We start from the raw sequence: 20,689 nt of genomic DNA, 5'->3' as shown, positions 1-20,689 counted from the left end.
AAATTTGTTACCAGTTCTCTTATCTTTTTATTCTGACTCATTCTATACTTGGAACCTTATTCCTCTTGCCTCTTGTGTGCATATCATAACCTCTGTTGATTAGGTGATGGTGTCTGGAATTGGGCTCTGTTGTGTGGACATTTCAGTGCTGAGTTTGTGATGGGCACCACCTGACTTGCTGGGCACCAGATACTAACATACTACCCTGAGGCATTTCACCTGGTACCAGAGTGGCAGCGTCTAAAATACAGAACTCCTTTATGTTACTGTTTTTAACTTCATCTGATTTCAGACTGTATGTGGCATGCTAAGTGTAGCTCTATTGAATATTTTCTTCTTTCTCCATGCACCAAACTCTGGGATGCTCGTTCGATATTAAAATCCCTTTCTTATCTCTAAGAAATAGCATGCACCTGTAGGTTATGGAGGGCTACGATCCTTCTTACTGGTTGGGCCAAGTTTTCTCTTCACTGGGGATTCCTCTTAATTGGCCTTATTGGTCAGGCATCTGTTCTTATTAATCATGCAGTTTAGTTCTTAAATATTTCTAATGTCTCCTCTGCTTCCTGGCAACCATTAATTGAGCTCATGGAACTGCGTATATATTAAACGCTTTGGGTATCTTATCTCTTTTAATCCGCATAACAATCTCATCATAAGGTATGATCAGACAGAGTTTTACAGATGAGGAACTGAAGTGCAGAGAAATTGCAGAAATATTCCAAGGATACAGGCCATGTGTCTGAGTCAGGATTCAGATTCAGGTTTTGGTGACTTCATGCTACGCTGTGGCACTGTACTGCTCTCCATCCAGAACCAACTCGCTGTACCTTAGGTCTGGTCTGCTGACTTTATTCCACATAAGAACATCTCTGCTCATTCTGAACTTGTTGTTTAAGTTTCTAAAATAAAATTTGAGGCATCTAAGCATATAATCAAGGCAGCTTATCTGCCAATAGCGCAACATTTGTAGTGCAATACTCATTTAAAAAGGGCTTTAAAGTAAACCTGGTAGTCTAAGTTTGAGTAAGTCACGAATCTAAATAATATTGCAATAATAATAACTAACATTTATTGAGCACTTAAATTGTTCCCAACTCTATTCTAAATCATTTATATGTATCCTCTCATTTAATGCCCCCCCAAATGCTACCATGCAATAGGAACAATTATCTTCAATTTAAGATGAGGAAACCTAAATAATAAATAAATCTTATTTGTTTATTTATTGAAACACAGTCTTACTATGTCACCCAAGCTGGGGTACAGTGGCATAACCATAGCTCACTGCAGCCTCGAACCCGTGGCCTCAAGTGATCCACCTACCTGAGCCTCCCAAAGTGCTAGGATTATAGTTCTGAGCCATTGTGCCCAGACTATAATATTGGATTTAAATAAATACACAAAATCAGATAGATAAATGTTGTTTCTCAAAGCACTAACATTGTCACATTGGTAAAATATACCAATTTTCTAAGAATGTTGACATTTCTCAAAACATTTTGGGAACTGACCTCTGATCCAATTACAAACCTACAAGGAAATTAGACTTGTTAGGTTTATATCTTGGTTTTGATTAAAAACACCATTACTTTAGGATAAAGATAGTTCCTTCAATCAATAAAATTGATGAATATTGGCCCTCTCCATGGAAATATACAGGAACAAGTAACTCTCCAAAGAAGAAATATAATGATCAATAAACATATGAAAATATAGTCAACAAAATTTAGTCAAAGACACAAATTAAAATAATGAAAAACACTTTTTATCTATCAGGTTGACAAACATTTGTAAAGATTGGTAATATCCAGGATTGGCAAGTGTGGGGCAATAAATACTTTCATGAATTATTTGGTGGTAATATAACCTTGGTGCATTTTTCTTCTGGAAAGCAGTTTAGTGACATATATCAGAATATTAGCTGGACATATTTCTGATCCATATATAATAAGTTTAAGAGTTTATCCTAAGAAAAAAATTCTTATTCTAAGAATACTTATTCTAAGACAATTTCTTATTCTAAGGAGTCTTTTTCTAAGAAGAAGAAAATAAGGTCAAGTGCACAGATATCCAGCAATCAAGATATTCATCATAGTGTTGTTCATAACTGAAAATGTGAAAATATATAAATGTTCAGTAATGGAGTGTTGATTAAATAAACCTATGTAATAGAAAATTACAGTTATTAAAATGATGATATGGTTTTATATTTATTGTATAGGAATGATATCCACAATATATTATTGATTTTTTTAAAAACAGGTAACAGGCCGGGCGCTGTGGCTCACGCCTGTAATCCTAGCTCTTGGGAGGCCGAGGCGGGCGGATTGCTCAAGGTCAGGAGTTCAAAACCAGCCTGAGCAAGAGCGAGACCCCGTCTCTACTATAAATAGAAAGAAATTAATTGGCCAACTGATATATATATAAAAAAAATTAGCCGGGCATGGTGGCGCATGCCTGTAGTCCCAGCTACTTGGGAGGCTGAGGCAGGAGGATCGCTTGAGCCCAGGAGTTTGAGGTTGCTGTGAGCTAGGCTGACGCCATGGCACTCACTCTAGCCTGGACAACAAAGTGAGACTCTGTCTCAAAAAAAAATAAATAAATAAAAATAAAAAACAGGTAACAATATAATAATTATGGTAGAATCTCATTGAATATTTATATCTGTTTTTATCTCTATATCACACTCTCTACACAAAAACACACACTAACATAGATAAAATTCTAGAAAAGATATTCACAATATATGAAGAGTGATTACCTTTGTGTTTAGGATTTTATGTAATTTTTATTCTCTTAAATGTATTTTTGTATTATTATATCTTTAATTTACAATATGTCTCCTCTTTATATTTAGAAAAAACAAGAAATTTTTTACAATAATAAATAAATTTTTATTTATTTTTTTACAATAATAAAAATTTTAAAGCAAATTACTATTATTTAGCTGGATCATACACAATCTTTACTGGACATGGGTTGCAATACTTTTAGATTGGCTTTCAGGAAATGAAATACACTCACAAGTGAACTTGCTATATCTGCAGACATTCTTTTGTTATGTGAAACAGGTCAATCTCAAAAGAGAATTTACAAAATTATTTCACAGTATTGTAGAAATAAGAGTCTCCAATTTATGATAGCATTTAAGTTCTCAACATTTATTTGAAGGTATAATTCTAAACTGTTCGTTAACAAAATCATCTCACCACTTTTGTTGTACCTCATTTGCTCTGTTTTACATCAGTTTTCATAAGAAATGTAAGAGCTGAGCCCTAAAGAAATTCTCTCACTCCATGGGTGAATAAGCTGTAATTTCTTTAGCTTTGGCATGCATTGGTAAATGAATGCATATTTTTATTTGCTTGATGAAGCTCAGGAATCTGCGAGTCTGTTAACATTGCATTATGTGGATGATGCCCCGAATAATACCATGTGCCCTGTTGCAAAAGCTGAAGATGCACTTGTGGAATTTATTTTATTCCGATTTATGAGGACTGCTGCACACAAATAGATTATTGTAGTGTCTGTGATTAATGGGACACCACACGGCTGCGTGGACTTCATAAATCATTTGATGCAATGTCTGAATGAATTTTACTTGCAAAATCAGTTTCAATCAGCTTGGCTTGAAAACTAGGTAGAGCAGAAGGAGGTGTCCAGTTGTGGGAGGTATCGAGGTGGTGCAGCAGTCAGTGCTGTGTCCAGTTTTATGTCTCTTGTTATCAGCGATGTGCAAGAGTGAAGAAGCAGCATGTTAATTAAATCTGCAGATGGAATTAGAAATGTCACAAATGCTGAGAAGGCCTGGGAAATGATACAAATTGGCCTAAAGTGGTAAGCGTGGTTTGGAATAAAGGCCAAAAATACAAGACTTACAGACTTGAACGTGTGTGCACACACATAGACACACGTGAATCAGTAAGTGATCCAAAAAGTTGGTCAATTTTATAACTTTCTCAGGATCCAAAATATCATATGAAAGCAATTTGGGAATAATGAATATTAAAAAGATGACTGCAGGGTTTTATTCTAAGATCAATATTTAGCATTTGTTTTCTTTTTAAAATCATGATTTCTTTGCTTTTTTGATATATAAGTAATACATATTCATCACAGAAGAATAAGAAGCCACAGATCAGCAGCAATAAAAAATATTTTCTATAATCCCACCATTTGGTGGGATATATAATCATATATATATAAACAAAAATGAGAAAATGAGATCATATTGCATATTCATTCAATTTGGTATCCAGCTTTATGCATATAAGAATATTTATTTTTTAAAAGGCCACGTTTCTGAGAATGCCTGGTACCCATCTTCCTCTAGTTCATTGAATTTGTTCTCTTCAGTCATAGTAATTAGAAGCTCTGAGAAAATGACAAAGGACTAATATTTGCAAAGGTAAAAGCTGGAGAGAAAAAAAGAATTTGCTTTGAATACTACCTGCTATGCAGACATTCCTGACATCACTGGCTATCCATCCATTTTTCTTAGCCCTACTGGGTTAGTCTGTCACCAAAGGGACACTCACAGGATGAATCTCCTTCTTGACCCTGTGCGGGTCAAAAGGTTGGCCTCTGATTCTGATAATTATTGGCGATTCTGCAGAATCATTATTATGAACTGGAGATCACTACCATTTCCACAAGTGATTTAAAAGGAGAAGGAAATTCCCTACGCTAAAGATTATTCACAGTGGTCAAGGAAAGTAGTAATCTGAGACAAATATCTTTCATAGGGAAGGGTTGGAGGGGGAATGGAGAAGGGAAGGAAGAGGAATAGAGAGAAGAGAAAGATAGGAGGAAAGGAAGGAAGGAAGGAACGAATGAACAAAGGAAGTTGGCTTTTTTCCCTCTTGAAATATAGATCTGAGTGTGCATGAATGTGTATATAATATGGAATTTTATCTCTAAGGAAAACTGAATAAATGAAATAAAGTCCTAATTTAAACAAACACAGGTAGAATCTGAATTCTATTATGAATCAAACCTGAAAGTGTAGGGGGAAGATTGTAAAAAGGGAAACCAAAATTATTCTTGGAGTTAATTTAGGAGCATTGACTTTGGCATCAGGTAGACTTAACAGGAATACAGCTTCCTCTTCCCTGGCTATCTGTTCCTGGCGAGAAGGATCACAGCCAGGCTGACCTGAGTTAACCTGTCCTCACAGTGGCCAGATGAAAAGGAAAGAGCAATGAGCAGGAGACAGGGTACCTGGATACTACAGTAATTTCTGGTTTTTCCACCAACCACTTGACTGTCATTAAGCAATTCTTATCACCTCTTTGGGTCTCAGTTTTCTCTTTATGAAGAGTTTGCACTAGAACATCTCTAACATCTTCTTCACGTAGACCTGTGGGTCCAAATCTTGGCTACACATTAAAATAACCTTGAGAATTTGTAAAACCTCAAAGGCAAAGGCTTTCCTCCACATAGAGATCTCTAGGGTAGAACAAGCATTGTTATTTTTTATGCTCCCCAGGTACTTCCAATGTACTACCTAGGTTGGAAATCTCTGAATGGTACTAGATGATTTTTCACTCTTAAAAAAAATAAGAAAAATAATAGGTAACATTTATTGGATGCTTACTATGCACCAGAAGCACTTTATGTATTATGCCTCATTTAATTCTTAGAAGGGCCTAGGAGCCCTTCTGGTACTAAAATGTACCATTTCTCTAATACCATAGATGCAGAAATTGAGGCTTAGAGTGGTTAGATAATTTGTCTGACGTTACCTTGATAGTAAGCAGCAAGCTAAAATTCTAACTTAGGCAATTTGGTTCAGAAGCCATGATCTGGTACTCTCTACCTTCCTTCCTTGCAAGCCACACCGAAATACAGAAATCTGAGTAGCCTCCTTTAAGCGGAGTTCAGCTTTGGATGTTTGGTAGTATTACCATTTTTCCCCCATAAAGTAAACTGTGAGAATATCTTGTTCTGATTCTGTTTCCTGTCCCTACTTCTAATTTTATAAATCACTTTAATTTACACTCAGAGTAAATGCAAATAAGGTCTGTGTTGTAAAGCATCTGTTCAATATTGCCACATACAATGTTAACTAGTTCTTACATAATGTGTACTATGTGCTAGTCACTATTCTAAGTGCTTTTTGTGTTGCAGTATATCTTTCAAAAGTGACCACAATATTTTGAAGAGCCTTCATCAAGAAGCAGAGTCTGTTCCTTTACCTCTTCACTCTGGATTTGGCCATATAACTTGCTCTGACCAATGAGTTATTAACAAATGTGACATAAAAAAAGGCCGGAAAAGGCACTGGTGTGTAACCTCACGTTTTTCCCCCAGCCTTTAGAGCCCAGTCACCACTCAAAGAAATCCAGACGAGATAGCCACATTCTGGAGACACACGGCCCAGTTGCGCAAGCCAAGTGCAAGACCTATGAGTGAAGCTATCCGGGACCAACAAGCCCGAGCTGACCTGCCTGCTGATGGCCAGCACACCAATGGGCCCAGATGAGACCAACAGAACTGCTTAATTCCAGTGCAAATTGTCAACCCAAAGAATTATGAGCTGATAATTAATTTAAACCATTACATTTTGGAGGAGTTTCTATGCATCAAAAGTTAACTGATACATGTATATTAACTTCTTTATTTCTTATAGAACACTATGAGGTAGATTTTGTTATCATCTCCATTTTATAGGTGAGGAAACTGACAACAGGAAGAATAAGTAATCTGTCCAATATTATTTAGCTAGGAAGTGCTTTTATCAGGATGTGAGCACAGAGTGGCTCTAGAACTGTGCTTTTAATGTCCATGCTATACTATCTTCTAAGTGTCTATAGGTGTATGCTTTCTGCATTCATGTTCAATGACTTGGATAGGGAACAACACCAAAAATCAAAACAAAACTGAGAGGAATTTTATCACCACCTTCATCCCCAACATTATTCTAATGTTTACTTCTCTTTCTTTCCTTCACCCATTTTTTTCTTTCAGTATTTATAAAGCTTCTACTGTTTCCTAAGCCCTGTGCCTCACCCATGAGGAGGTCACAGGTTGTTGAAAGAAATAACTGTACCAATAAATAATTGCAACACAAGATGAGAAATGCTATTATTAATATATGGGCTCTGAGAAAGCACTGCCATGGTACAAGGGGGAAAATGATCAGCTTTCCTTAAGGGGGATCAGGGAAGTCAAAGCTAGTCACACTACCATTGTCACTACTTTTATTATTTTTCCATATTCTCCTCATGTGTTTACTTTGAAAATGCTTCTTTAATAACATTTACTTTATGTATTCTCTCTCTCTCTCTTTTCTCCTTCCTTCTTTCCTTCCTTCCTTCCTTCCTTCCTTCCTTCCTTCCTTCCTTCCTTCCTTCCTTCCTTCCTTCCTTCCTTCCTTGCTTGCCCCCATTCTACCTTTTTCAGGTATCTATTGAGTAACCACTTTGTTGTCAGGCACAGTTTCTCAACGAACACAAAAGACAAAGCCTCTGTTTTTATGGAGCGTATACTGAAATGAATGGAGAAGATCACAAATCAATAAGAAAAAAAAGCTTTACTGGTAATAAATGCTTTACAGTGAATTACAATGGATGATGTGATGGTCATCCAAGATAGACCAAATGACTACTTCATAGGGGATAGTTAGAGAAGATTTATTTAAATAGATAATCTTCAAGCTGAAATATGGATGACTAGAAGTAGCCATTCAAGTATGAGGCAGAAAAGTATTCCTGGGCAGAAGACAGAGTTAGTGTCAGACCCTACACTGAGAAAAAAGCTTGGAGACAGGAGAATGTGGTGAAGGGTGGGCAGGTGGGTGGGAAAGAACAGGGGGTAGTCAGGCAAGGTGAGGAAGAAGCAAAGTAAATGAAGTGGGAGTCGTGATGAATTGCTGCTGAGATGGATATTCCAGAATAGGTGAGCTGTAAGGATAGAAGGATGTGAGCAGAGAATAGCATTCTCAGAACAGATTTCAGAGGAGCTATAATTATTGGTGATGACAAGGTCAAAAGTATGAACATGACAGTGAGTGGGTGAAGTAGCATAGAGAAATATTGGTTGACCAAATTTCATTAAGAAAAAAATTAAGAAAACTAAAAAAGTGAATAAGAATAGTCAACTGAAAAATGTTAAGAGATATTTTTTAAATGGTCCGATGACATGCATTATTGTGCCAAGTTGTAAACAAATTCTCATTAAAAACTGTGGCTATTAATTATTATGTGTCAACTAAAAATAAAAGGAATAAAAAATAGACGCCCCTAGTTTTTCAAATAAAAGTCAACATCCATTAATCTTTATGTACAGTAGTCTCCTCCATCTGCAGATTTGCTTTCTGAAGTTTTAGTTACCTGCAGTCCAAAAATATTAAATGAAAAATTCCAAATATAAATAATTCATAAGTTAAAACAAAACAAAACCAAAACTGTACATATTTTCTTGAGGACACCACAGTTTAACTTTGAATAAGAATTTGGAATAATGTTTTGGGTTTTGAACATTGAATTCAAGCAATTCAAATATTGAAATGGATTATTGCTGCCCCAGATATGATATCCCGACTTGATCATCACACATTCTATGCACACAACAAGCACTCACATGTACCCAATAAATATGCAAAGTGTTTTGTATCAATTAAGAACATCAAAATGGACATGAGTTGGAACTGGTTAAAATGGGACTTTGAAAATTTTTTCATGAGGCAACAATTGAAGAGAGAAAGTACAACCTATGGCAGGCATTCTCAGCCTTCAAGACCTCAGCGTCTCTCCTATAATAACAAATATTTTGTAAGGCCTTCTTTACTTCCTTTAGATGTAATTTATAGCTATAATGCCACATATTTCAATACACAAGTGCTTAGACACAATTACCTTAGAAGACACAGAAAAGTAGACACTTGCTTGCACCTATGCATAGTATCTCCTGTGAATCTAACAGCTATAAATGCAGATCGATACAGGCGTGTCATGTCGGTAACTTACATTCCAGGAATAGCATTGCTTTGAGAGATACTGCTTTTTTCTAAAAAGGCAAAGAGCCATTTACCAAGAACTCCTGGTACAGTTTTAAACTTGAAAAAGAACAACCTTCTCTTTACTTGATAGTTGCATTCCTGAAAAACTCAGTATATATTAAAACTGCAAAAATGCTTCATGTTTATATGTAAAACAGAACAGATTCTAGGATGAGAAAATTATAAACAATTTTTTTTAGCTACATGAAAAATCTAGCAAGACATTTACAAAGTAGTATAGGACAGATGATTCTTTATTTAAAGGACTGGTCCATAAAGTGTTAGAAGCATATCATTCCTGTGCCCTGCCAATCAAATGCCAGGAGTACCACCCTTCTACAATCATTGTAGCCACAAAAAAACTGTCCCATACATTTTGAAAAACTGAAAAATATTTGGATCCTACCACATATTAAACAAAGAGTTTGCTTAATTGGTTTAATGTGCAGTCTGAGTTAAATCACTAGTAAAGGGGAAGCCCAGGTAAGAGTTAGGCGAGAACTGTCTGTGTTGAAGGATAGACCCTTTATTTTACATCAAGGCCATCAGGAATGGTTGTGCAGGTTGTGCACTGCATAGCCCTAGAGGGCACTAGTTACAAAGACTATGAAGCACTCTTCACCTATCATATAGAAGCCATAGCTTGCTGGTGGATCAAATAAAATTACATGTGAAAATGCAGCAATCCCCCTTATCTGTGGTTTTGCTTTCTGTGGTTTTAGTTACCCCCAGTCAAATGCAGTTCAAAAATATTAAATGGAAAATTCCAGAAATAAACAATTCATAAGTTAAATTGCACACCATTCTAAGTAGCATCATGAAATCTCACATGGTCTATCCTGCCTGTGACATGAATCATCCCTTTGTCCAGTGTATTCACATCGTATACGCTACTTGTTAGTCACTTAGTAGCAGTCTTGGTTTTCAGGTCAACTTTTCTGGTATCGTAATGATTGTGTTCAAATAACCCTTATTTTACTTCATAATGGCCCTAAAGTGCAAGAGTAGTGGTGCCAGCAATTCAGATATGCCAAAGAGAAGCCATAAACTGCTTCATCTAAGTGAAAAGATGGAAGTTCTTGACTTAAGGAAAGAAAAGTAATTATATATGATAAGAAAAAATCTTTAATCCTTGTCATTGTGAGGAAGGAAAAAGAAATTCATGCTAATTGTACTGTTGTACCTCAAACTGCAAAAGTTACAGTCACAGTGTGTACTAAGTACTTAGTTAAGATGGAAAGGGCATTACATTTATCATAGGTATGCATGTATGTATAGGAAAAAACATGGTACATATAGGGTTCGGTACTATCTGTAGTTTCAGGCATCTACTGGGGCTCTTAAAAAGTATCCCTTGCTGATAAAGGGGATCATTATATCGTACTCATATTTTAGGTAATAGAATTTTTCTTTAAATAATTTTAATTTAGTAGTATTTTAAGTTATTTAGAATGCATCTCTTTTCATGAAGGCCTACATGATTTATTGCATATATTAAAATTTAAGCTTTTAAAGTTTTTTTTAAGTTCAAAATCCCACATACTCACAAATTCACAACCCACATACCAACTTTTGTCTTTTCTAAGCAACCCTGTTCTATCAGAAGTTGGAATAAAACAAACCTTCTGGTACTCAGATGAAGCAAGGAATTTTCTGAATTAGACAGCGGAATTGCAGATATTCTTGGAAAAAGAATAGGCATGCTACCATATTAGGAAAATGACAGATATGGAAATACTACACAGAGAAATTAGGGATCAATTATTTTATATTACAAAGCAATGCTTTTCTTTACAAAGTGGATCTCTGACTTACAAAGGGGTTTACCTCATGCACGTTTATAAAACAAGCTTCCTCATTACAATATTTCCTGGGGGCACACTTAAGTATCTAAATATTCATTTAACAGTATTTATTAGTTTCTACCATGTACCTCTCACTATGCTACGTTCTGGGTATTTCAGTTAAGACAAGACACTCCCTCTGCCCACGAACAGCTTCCAGTTTGTGAAGAAGATGTATAAACTGACAATTCAAACGCAGTATCACAGGGGTGAGGTAAAAGTTGTGAACAAAGTATCCAGAGAAGAGTGAACATAAGTCAGCTTGGAGGAGGTGAGAGCCTTACCAAAGGGATGGTAGTTGAGTTCAGTCTTAAGAGACTAAGAGGACATTTGCCTGCTGGAGAAGAAGAAGAGCAATCCAGGTGGAGGAAATAGCAGGTGCAAAGGCACTGAGGCCAGACATGTAAATTGTCAGACAAGGCAGGCTGACAAGTGAATTGGCAAAAGTGTAATGCTGGGGGTGAGAGGGTCAATAGCGATGAGGTTCAGGGGAGAAATTAGTTCCAGGCTATGGAGGCATTTGGATATCATGCTAGGGAGTTTGAACTTTACCCTGCAGAAAACTGGAAGTCTATAGGAGCTTTTAAGCAGGGGATAATATCAATTTTGTTCCTTAGGAAAATAACTGACAGCTGTGCAGAAAATGGAGCACATGGGGAAAAGACAGATGGCACATAAGACTTTTTGAATACCTGCATTAATGGCACCATGCCCTGGTGACTTTCATGTGTAGATTTCACCCTCTGCAGTTAGGCCAGAAGGAGAGCCATAGGCAGGAAGGTAGGTTGGAAATGAAGCATGAAGGTGGCTATCATAAAAAGGCAGGTGACAGACTGGGCCCAGAAAAGCGAGTGCAGGAATGAATCTGCAGATGTGGAATTCAGTCCAGAGACATCCATGCAGGCTGGAATCAGGAAGCTAGCCTAGGAGAAACAAAGTGTTCAGAACAAGGAACAAGGGAACAGGAATCTAAGCCATAGGGTCTGGGAAAGAGGTCAACAGGCTTTAGGCAAGAGGTCAGAATATTAAGAATGGTACTGGATAACAAACATGCCTTGGCCCCTGGAGCTTTAGTTAGTATCAGAATTACCTGTAGGGCTTTTAAAGATACATATTCCTGGGCCACATTCCCCAGAGATTCTGGTCAGTAAAGGTGTGGAATAGGTCTAATATTTGGCATTTTTGCAAGTACCTAGGTGATGCTGATACTGCTTATCCATGGGCTAAATGTAAAGTAACAAGGCTCTAAGAGCACTTTCAGCTCTACAGTAACCTGAATTTGTTTTAGGATTTAAAAACATTTGAACCTTCAGGTATAGACATTTAGTTATCAGACTGGGGAGATTTCCAAGTAGGCGGAAGAAGGCCAGTTCCCCATAGAGCAGACATACAATCTGAGAGGCACCAAAGAAAGTAGGCAGCTGTTCATGAAGACCAAGTGAAATTTGATTAAAACAAACAAAAAAAATTTTTTGGTTCCTTTTCTCTGCAGGCAGCTGCTACAAAATGGGACTAATGGTTGTTTGAGTAGAAGTGAGAGAAAGGGACAGGCCCAAGCAAGCCCTGTGCTCAGACACCATCTCTTCTGAAATTGGATCTGTCAGGCTAGAGCTGGGGGTTCTGCCCACCCAATCCACTGCTCCGGCAGCCGCACCGGGAACATCTGGGCCTTTCTGGGATGAGATGACTGAACTCAGCCTCGGTATGAAGCCTACCAGTTTTGTCGGGGCCCTCTGAAAATGGGACTGAAGGATTTTGTTGCACTATTAAAAAGAACAAATATAGGTTCAGATAATCAAATTCTCGAATTGATTAGATTACTGAGCATCTTTTAATATGACAGCCTGAAGAGGCTTCCAGAAACTAGGCCACATATTCTGGAGAGCTGCCAGTAATTATATGGCACGAATGCATATATAAGCAAGATGTTAATGCTCGACAATTTTTCCTTCTTCTTTTTTGACTTAAGCTGTGAGGTAACAGTAACACTGAAGCCATAACCAGTACAACCCAAGCAACAGATGGCAATTTGTTTAAATTGCAAGATGGATTTGAAATTGGAATTGATTAAAATACTGGTGCCTATAGTAGATGAAAAGGAGTTGATTCATTTTCCAAGAGCCTTCAAATATGGAAATTATTAATCAGTGAGTCTGCTAGTTTATCACTAGGTATTAGAACGTACAAATACCAAATTCCTCTAACATTCTTACCTACGTGGCATAAATTCCTTTAGCTGCATAAGTAAACATGCACTGTATTTCCACATCAATGAATAAACATAAAAAGTAATCAGAGCAATAGAGCAACTCGAACAGTGTGGGGCTATACACAAGGTGCGCAATAGGTATTTATTGAACGAATGAATGAATGAATGAGTGCCAAAGCCAAAGGTGGAGGTAATTATCAGCCTGGCACTGAACCAGGACAATAAAAACAGAGGAAATGTTCATTCTATGGCTACAGAGTTCCAAATTTAGAAAGCAAGAGATGCAGAAGCATAGGGCAATGGAGGAAGAACAGGGGTGGGGGATGGGGGCAGATAGAGAAAGGTAAAGGCTGGGTTGTTGGACAGGAAGGGCCTGGGAGATCAGGAGGATGAGCACAACAGAGAATTGAATGACTGAACTCCTGCTGAAAAACATGTTAACAAAGTAGCTCTTTAGACAAGGAATGGAGTAAAATCAGCATTGACATAAACAAGCTCTTGGTTCTAATTATTTGGCAGGAAACTGCTGCAGATCTCCAAGACGCTGAGTGGGAGAGGCTGGATCTGTGGTTTTGGAGTCTACTTAAGTCATCTTGAAGGCGCTTAGGGAAAATAAGTGTTGGAAAGCTTGATGTGTTGGGAATACTAGTTTATTCAACAAGAGTTTATTGATCAGGCACAAATATTTTTCTTGATACAAAAGTGACTGATACGTAATTCCTGTCCTTAAGCATCATACAACCTATATGGGCAGACCATATATGTTCAGAGATAAATATATAATAGGGGAAACTTTGATAAGTGCCCAGGAGCATGAAAAGTGTGCAATTCAGTGGTTTTAATATATTCATATTGCAACCACCATGACTATGCAATTCCACAATCTTTTCATCACCCCAAAAGAAACCCCATTAACTATTAGCAGTCATTTTTTATTCTGCCCTCCCTCTAGGCCCTGACAACCACTAATCTATTTTCTATCTCTATGGATTTCACTGTTCTCAAGTGATTCCCCAAAATAAACTGACCATGAATGTAGTGTTTATTTCTGGACTCCCAAATCTATGCCAATGATGTTTATATCTACCCTTCTGCCAGTATCACACTTCATTACTGTAGCTTTGGAATAAGTTTTGAAATCAGAAAATTTGAGTCTTCCAACTATCTTCTTTTTCAGATTCCTTTGGCTATTCTGAATCTCTTGCATTTCCACATAAATTTCAGGATTGGTTTATGAACTTCTGCAAAAATGTCAGCTAGGATTTTGATAGGAATTCCATTTAACTTGTAGAGCCATTTTTGGAGTATTGCCATCTTAACAACATTAAATTTTCTAATCCATGATCATGAGATAGCTTTCCATTTATTTGGATAAATGGAATATCGAAGATATTCCTTATTTTCTTTCAACAATATTTTGTAGTTTTCAGAGTATACATTTTGCACTTATTTTATTAAATTTATTCCTAGATATTTTATTCTTTTTGATGCGATTGTAAATGGAATTGTTTTAATTTCATTTTCAGATTATCTGTTGATCATGTATAAAAATGCACTATTGACTTTTGTATATTGGTTTTGTATTCTGCAACGTTGCTGAACTTGGTGATTAGTTCTAATAGGTTTTTAGGTGGATTCCTTAGGATTTTCTATGTATTGAAATCATGACATCTGCAAACAGAGATGATTTTACTTGTTATTTTTCAGTATGGATGCCTATTATTTTCTTTTCTTGCTCAATTGCCCTGGCTAGAACCTCCAGCAGAACGTTGAATAGAAGTATATAGAGTGGACATATTTGTCTTATTTTTGATTTATAGGGAAAACTTTCAGTCTTTTTCATTAAATACAATGTTAGCTGTGGCTTTTTCATAGTTGCTCTTTATCAGGTTAAGAAAATTCCCTTTCAATTCTAGTTTGTTCAGTATTTTTAATTCATGAAATGCTGATGGATTTTGTCAAGTGCTTTTTTATGTCTATTGAGATGATCATGCAGTTTTTGTTCCATCTTCTTTTAACATAGTATATTACATGATTGATACAATGTGTGCTTCCCAATACACACATGCACACACACTGACTGTGAGTGTGCACTCACACTTACTCACACAGGCTTCTTTAAATAACCGGTTCTTCTGCTTTCTGTGTCTCCTCCTGAAACGCTTAGGAAACAGTTAGGCAACAGCTAAACAAGCTACCAGCTAAGCACCAAGCAATACTCTGTTTGGAATAGACAGGTTGGAGCAGAGAATCAGGATAGTGGGTGGAGTGGAAGACAGAATTATATTATCTTTCTGTTCCATGGAACATTGTATTGCAGCATCCATGGATAAGGAAACGAAGTATAGTATTACCTCAATGGATCAGATAAACGAGAAGACGGGTTGAATTTGTATGTTTTCAAAGTCACATTGGGACCTTGAGTGTAATATTCCTCAAAAGGCTAGTGCATGTCCATGGAGAAAGGAAGACATTTGCCTTCCAGAATCTGACATCCTCCAGGCACACCAGCATTCTTTACCTGTCGATGGCAGGTAAATATGACACACACACATACACTCATATATATTCATGGATACCTACTTATACAAACATTTATTTTCCATGATTTTACCTCTAAAGACTAGAGATATATTCTAAACTTTTCTAGTAAGACAATTCCAGGAATATCTAAACTTTTCATCTTAGGAAGTCAAGTTTCCTGAATTTATTTGGTTTCATTTTCCTTAACCTATCTTCTTGATTCAGTAAGTGGCCCAGGAATTTATTGAAGATTTTCTACAAGTATTGCTATCCTCAATTCAACTTTTGATAACTATTGAGTGACTTTGAATTCAAATTTCTCATCTGTGATGTGAAAAGGTCTAGGTAGAAGCTTTTGTGCATATTTTTAAAGAAAGTAGCTGAGCACTTTCCCACTCAGCAGAGCCTGGGCTAGGGCTTATCCATTCTGGGGAAAGTTGAAGAACCCGAGAAGGACTCATGCTCAGAATAAAAGACTACCCCTTCCCGCATGCCTTCCACAGAACCCTGCACAAAAAGGCGAGGAGAGACGGTATGCCTGGTCTGAGCCAAAACTCTCCTCAAGAGGTAGTTTTATTTTCACTCACAAAACTTGAAGAATGCTATGCAAGACCAAACCTTTGTATCTAATCATGTTCACAATATTATCAGCGTAGCAATATCTTATAAGAGGTATAACCAAATGGCCATATAGGACATGAAATAATGCAGTAAAATGCCAGTAGAGTGTATAACCTTGGGCAATCTCATAATTACCTACAAAATGTCCACCTAAGTCCTTAAATGAATGACTTTGTTCTATAGGCCTTTAACCAGTGTATGTCAGCCAGTGTATGTCAGTGTTTTGGACTCTTTCAGAAACAATACCCTGGACTTCTAATTGTTTGACTGTAACTCTTCTGTGTAGAAATTAAGGTCAACTGCCTATTAAGACCACTAAATACATGACAGTAGAATGAAGCCATCTACATGTGTGGGGATACTTATTAATATCTTTATTGTTTATTTTATTTTTTGAGGATAGGGAGTACACGCGCACACCCAGATCATGAAGAAACAAAACCCAACCACCTTATTAAGATATTGATTAAAAGGAAGATGAAACATGTCTTCATTTTACCCAATTTGAAATTATTTCTTCAAAAAGATCTTTAAAATAACATTTAAAACATTTTTCTAACAACCATAAACCTAACCATATGGTAATACACAAGTTCTGTATTCATTTTAAAAATGGGAAATCTGTATTGTGCTAATGTAGTATAGGCCATAATTGAATGATTATTGAGTCAATAGTGCTCTAAAAGGAAAACTTGTATGTTTTTTTGTTTTAACAGAATTTTACTGTAAGGTGACCAAAGACATAAAATGGTAAAAAGTAGAGAAAAAAAATGTGCCTAAAGCTTACCTGCTCTCTGAGTTGACCAGGTTTGATTTTTCATCAAGAAGGAAACTATAATGCATTGAAAGTTGAGCAACTTGTAATGGGTTGGGAGAGGTACATTCTAAATCTAACCATTCTACTAAGTGAAGTATCTCAAGAATGGAAAAACCAGCACCACATGTACTCACCAGCAAATTGGTATTAACGGATCAACACCTAAATGGACATATAGGAGTAACATTTATTGGGTGTCAGGAGGGTGGGAGGGGGGAGGAGCAGATGGGTATATACAACCACAACGAGTAAGATGTGCAACGTTTGGGGGATGGACACGCTTGAAGCTCTTACTCAAAGGTGGAGGGGGACACGGGCAATATATGTAACCTTAACACTTGTACCCCCATAATATGCTAAAATAAATAGACAAACAAATAAAAATAAAAATGCAGGTAAAAAAAAAATCCAACCAGATAGATTCATGCCTGTAGAGATGACAGAGAAACACATCTATAAGTCATCAGGGGGCTCCATTCAATTTTGTGATAGAAAATATTCTCTGGATCCTATTTGGCATGACCTTTTAAAATCGATGATAAAATGTAATGAAGCGATACCAGGTCCCAGGTAAAAAATGGCCCAGGACTTGCAAAGTTTGGGGCTAGTTAATATTTAGTGTATAAAGTTGGGAAAACCAATTCTCCCAGGTTTCCACTAGGATGTGAGCTACTTTAAATTCTCCCACCAAGTTCTTTCCTACAGTATTACTTTCCAGGATCTACTTTCATTACCTGTTTTGGTGGTCAAATTCAGTCATATTTATTCTAAACTTTTTTGGTCCTCGAAATTAAATTTAAATATTTGATACACTCTAGTTGGTGTCTTCCAATATTCATTTTGCGAATTACCTAAACCGAAGTTCTTGTCAACTCAGGCCTTAAGAAGCCAAATTCAAAATTTTCTGGAGCCATTTCAGAAGAAGAGTATCTATTGGTAGGAGGAAGTACAAACACCTCTTAATGCACTGCAGAGGAATTTTAAATGGTTCTTGTGTAGCAGTAGATTACCAGGATGAGATGAATTTTCCTTAGTCCATTGTAAACTTCCCAGCCTCCTAACTTTCCTAATCCAACCAGGAGGGCAGATGGGTAACTAGTCAGGTTTACCTAGATGAAGTGTTAAAGGCAGAGAGGGATCTTGTGGGAGTGAACTCTGTCATAAACCTGGAAGAATCCGACTACAAAAACCATTGGTTATTTGAAATCTATTGGGTTAGATACTGTGCTTTGTTTCTGCCTTTCAGATTCCATATTTGGACAAAATTATTTCTCTTATACATCAGAATCATCATCCCTTTCCACGCAGTGACTTCTATGGGCTGGTCAAATATTAAATATTAATTTTCTCTATGATTTAGCAATGAGTGGTTATATAACCAGAAAGCTGGGGTATTGGAATCAAGACCAATTAACAACTCAGTTTTTCATAGCTCATGAATATGTAGGAAGGAAAAAGGCTCCTTTACAAATGCTCAAACACACAGATGCACATTCATTACTCTTGCTGCTGAAGGAGTTCGGGAGACCACTAGGTGTCACTCTGCACAGATCCCCACACTTGTGGATGCAAAGGCAGGAAAGAAGCATTCCTTTGTAAAGCTGTTCTTTTCTTTGGAAGACAAAGAAAAGATACTATACACAATGAGTTTGATTCCCCTTTCCTCATCAGAGAAAATCTTTAATTTGCCTTTTATTTAGATCAGAAATAAAACCCTCTTGGGTTCCCTCTCTTCATGTCAACTTCCTTTCCCTTGAGTTTACAGCTAAGGAAAAGTTGTTTCTTGATGAAGAAACGCATGTTGAAGGTTGAAGAATCACCAGCTTTCCAAGCATTATGGGAGTCTTCCTCTGGGAGTCATACCTAGTCAGGTCTAGAATCTTCTCAGATTTCTGAGCCCTTTTGGCAAAGCAGTCTTTAAGAGAGGAGGGCTACTTTCATGGTGTGATTTGAAGCTATGCCTGCAAGTATTTCCCCTGCCTTAAATACCCACTTCATTAATGAGTCCTTCCTACCTGCAGTGAAGGTTGCACCAGTGTAGTCTTACCCCTGGGTTAGGTATGTTATGTAAGTAGAAACATTGTGATTTAGATGTACATGTGACATGGTGCTCCTCATTGGCACATTAACATTAAATTGAGTTACGTAATTATATTATGTTGAAGTTATATTTTCTATATGTCCCCTTGAGAAACTCAGAGAATATGGATCTGAGAGAATATGTTTCAATTAATAGAAAAAGGGAAAAGGGACAGGTCTTGATCAAGACAATCAAACTAAGCAGGATTAGTCTACAAGAAACAAACAGGCCAAGTTGATCAGGGTATACAGAGAGATATTATTACCTATCATTGTTTCAAAGTTAAATATCTCTATTTATCACCCTTCTGTAGGCATCCCTTTTCTCTTATCTAATTTGGAAGATCCAGAACGGTCCTTATTTGGGGTGTATATAATGAAATAGTTGATAAAATGCACAAGAAAGGAAGAGTAATATGTGAGGTGTTTACCATGCACTGGGCACTATATTTTGTGCATTTTTGAGTATGAATTCATTTAAATTATTGCTCTTAATAGATTAGGAAAATGAAATACAAAGGCTTAAGTAACTTGTCTAAGCTCTCATGACTAGAATGAAGCAGAGCCAAGGTTAGAACAGATTAGAGCCTTTATTTGCCCTTAAAGTGATAAACCATTTGAAAAAGCCTGCACGGGAACTCCATGATACATAATAAGGACCGTTTATTGCAGCACTGTTAAATGAAAACTGCAAACAACTCCCATAAATAGGGTAGTGGTTAAATGCATCATGCAGCTGTTATAAAGAATAACCTAGCTGTATATATACTTAAAAGGAAAAAATTATTCAAGATAGGTTATAAGATGAAAGGGCGAGATGCAAAAGATTATGTATAGTATTATCAGTATCAAGATGACAGTATAGGTTTTGAAAGAGAAATAAATATATTAGATTGTACTCTGTTCAAAGGCAGACTTCTCTTCCCTTCTTTTGCTCACCGATGTCATGTCATTGTCTAGAGTGTTGCCTGGTGTGATGGACAGAGCCCTAATGATTCCTGCCTCCTGATGTTCACATTCTTCTGTGATCCCCTCCCCTTGAGTATGGGTGGGACTGTGACTGCTTCCCATCAATAGAATACGGCAAAGGGGAATGGGATATCACACTCATGATAAGATTTGATCGGGTTATGTTATGTAAGACTCTGTTAGCAGGCTGGAGCTAGAGATTCTCTTTGCAAGCTCGATGGAGTAAGTGGTCGTGTGGAAGAAACCCATGTGGTAAGGGGCTGTGAACAGTCTCTAGAAACCCAGATCATTTCCAGAACCCGAGTTGGTCTCCAGCAAAAACTCACAGGAAGCTACAAGAAATGAATTCTGCCAAGAACTTCAATGGGCTCAGAAGCGAATTTTCCCACAGCAGAGCCTCTGGATGAGAACGCAGTCTGGTTGACACCTTGACCGAAGTTTTGTGAGGACCCAGCTAAACCAAGCTTGGACTCTTGATCCACAGAAACTGTGAGGTAATATGTGTGTTGCCTTAAGCCATTAAAATTGTAGTAATTTGTTGTGCAGCAATAGAAAGCTAATGCACCTGGTATGTCAAAATAATAGAAAATAGAAAGTGATTATTTCATACCGTTAAGAGTTTT

This window comes from Microcebus murinus, chromosome 3, assembly GCF_040939455.1.
Source record: "Microcebus murinus isolate Inina chromosome 3, M.murinus_Inina_mat1.0, whole genome shotgun sequence".
Taxonomy (NCBI): Eukaryota; Metazoa; Chordata; class Mammalia; order Primates; family Cheirogaleidae; genus Microcebus; species Microcebus murinus.
This window is presented reverse-complemented; position numbering follows the sequence as displayed.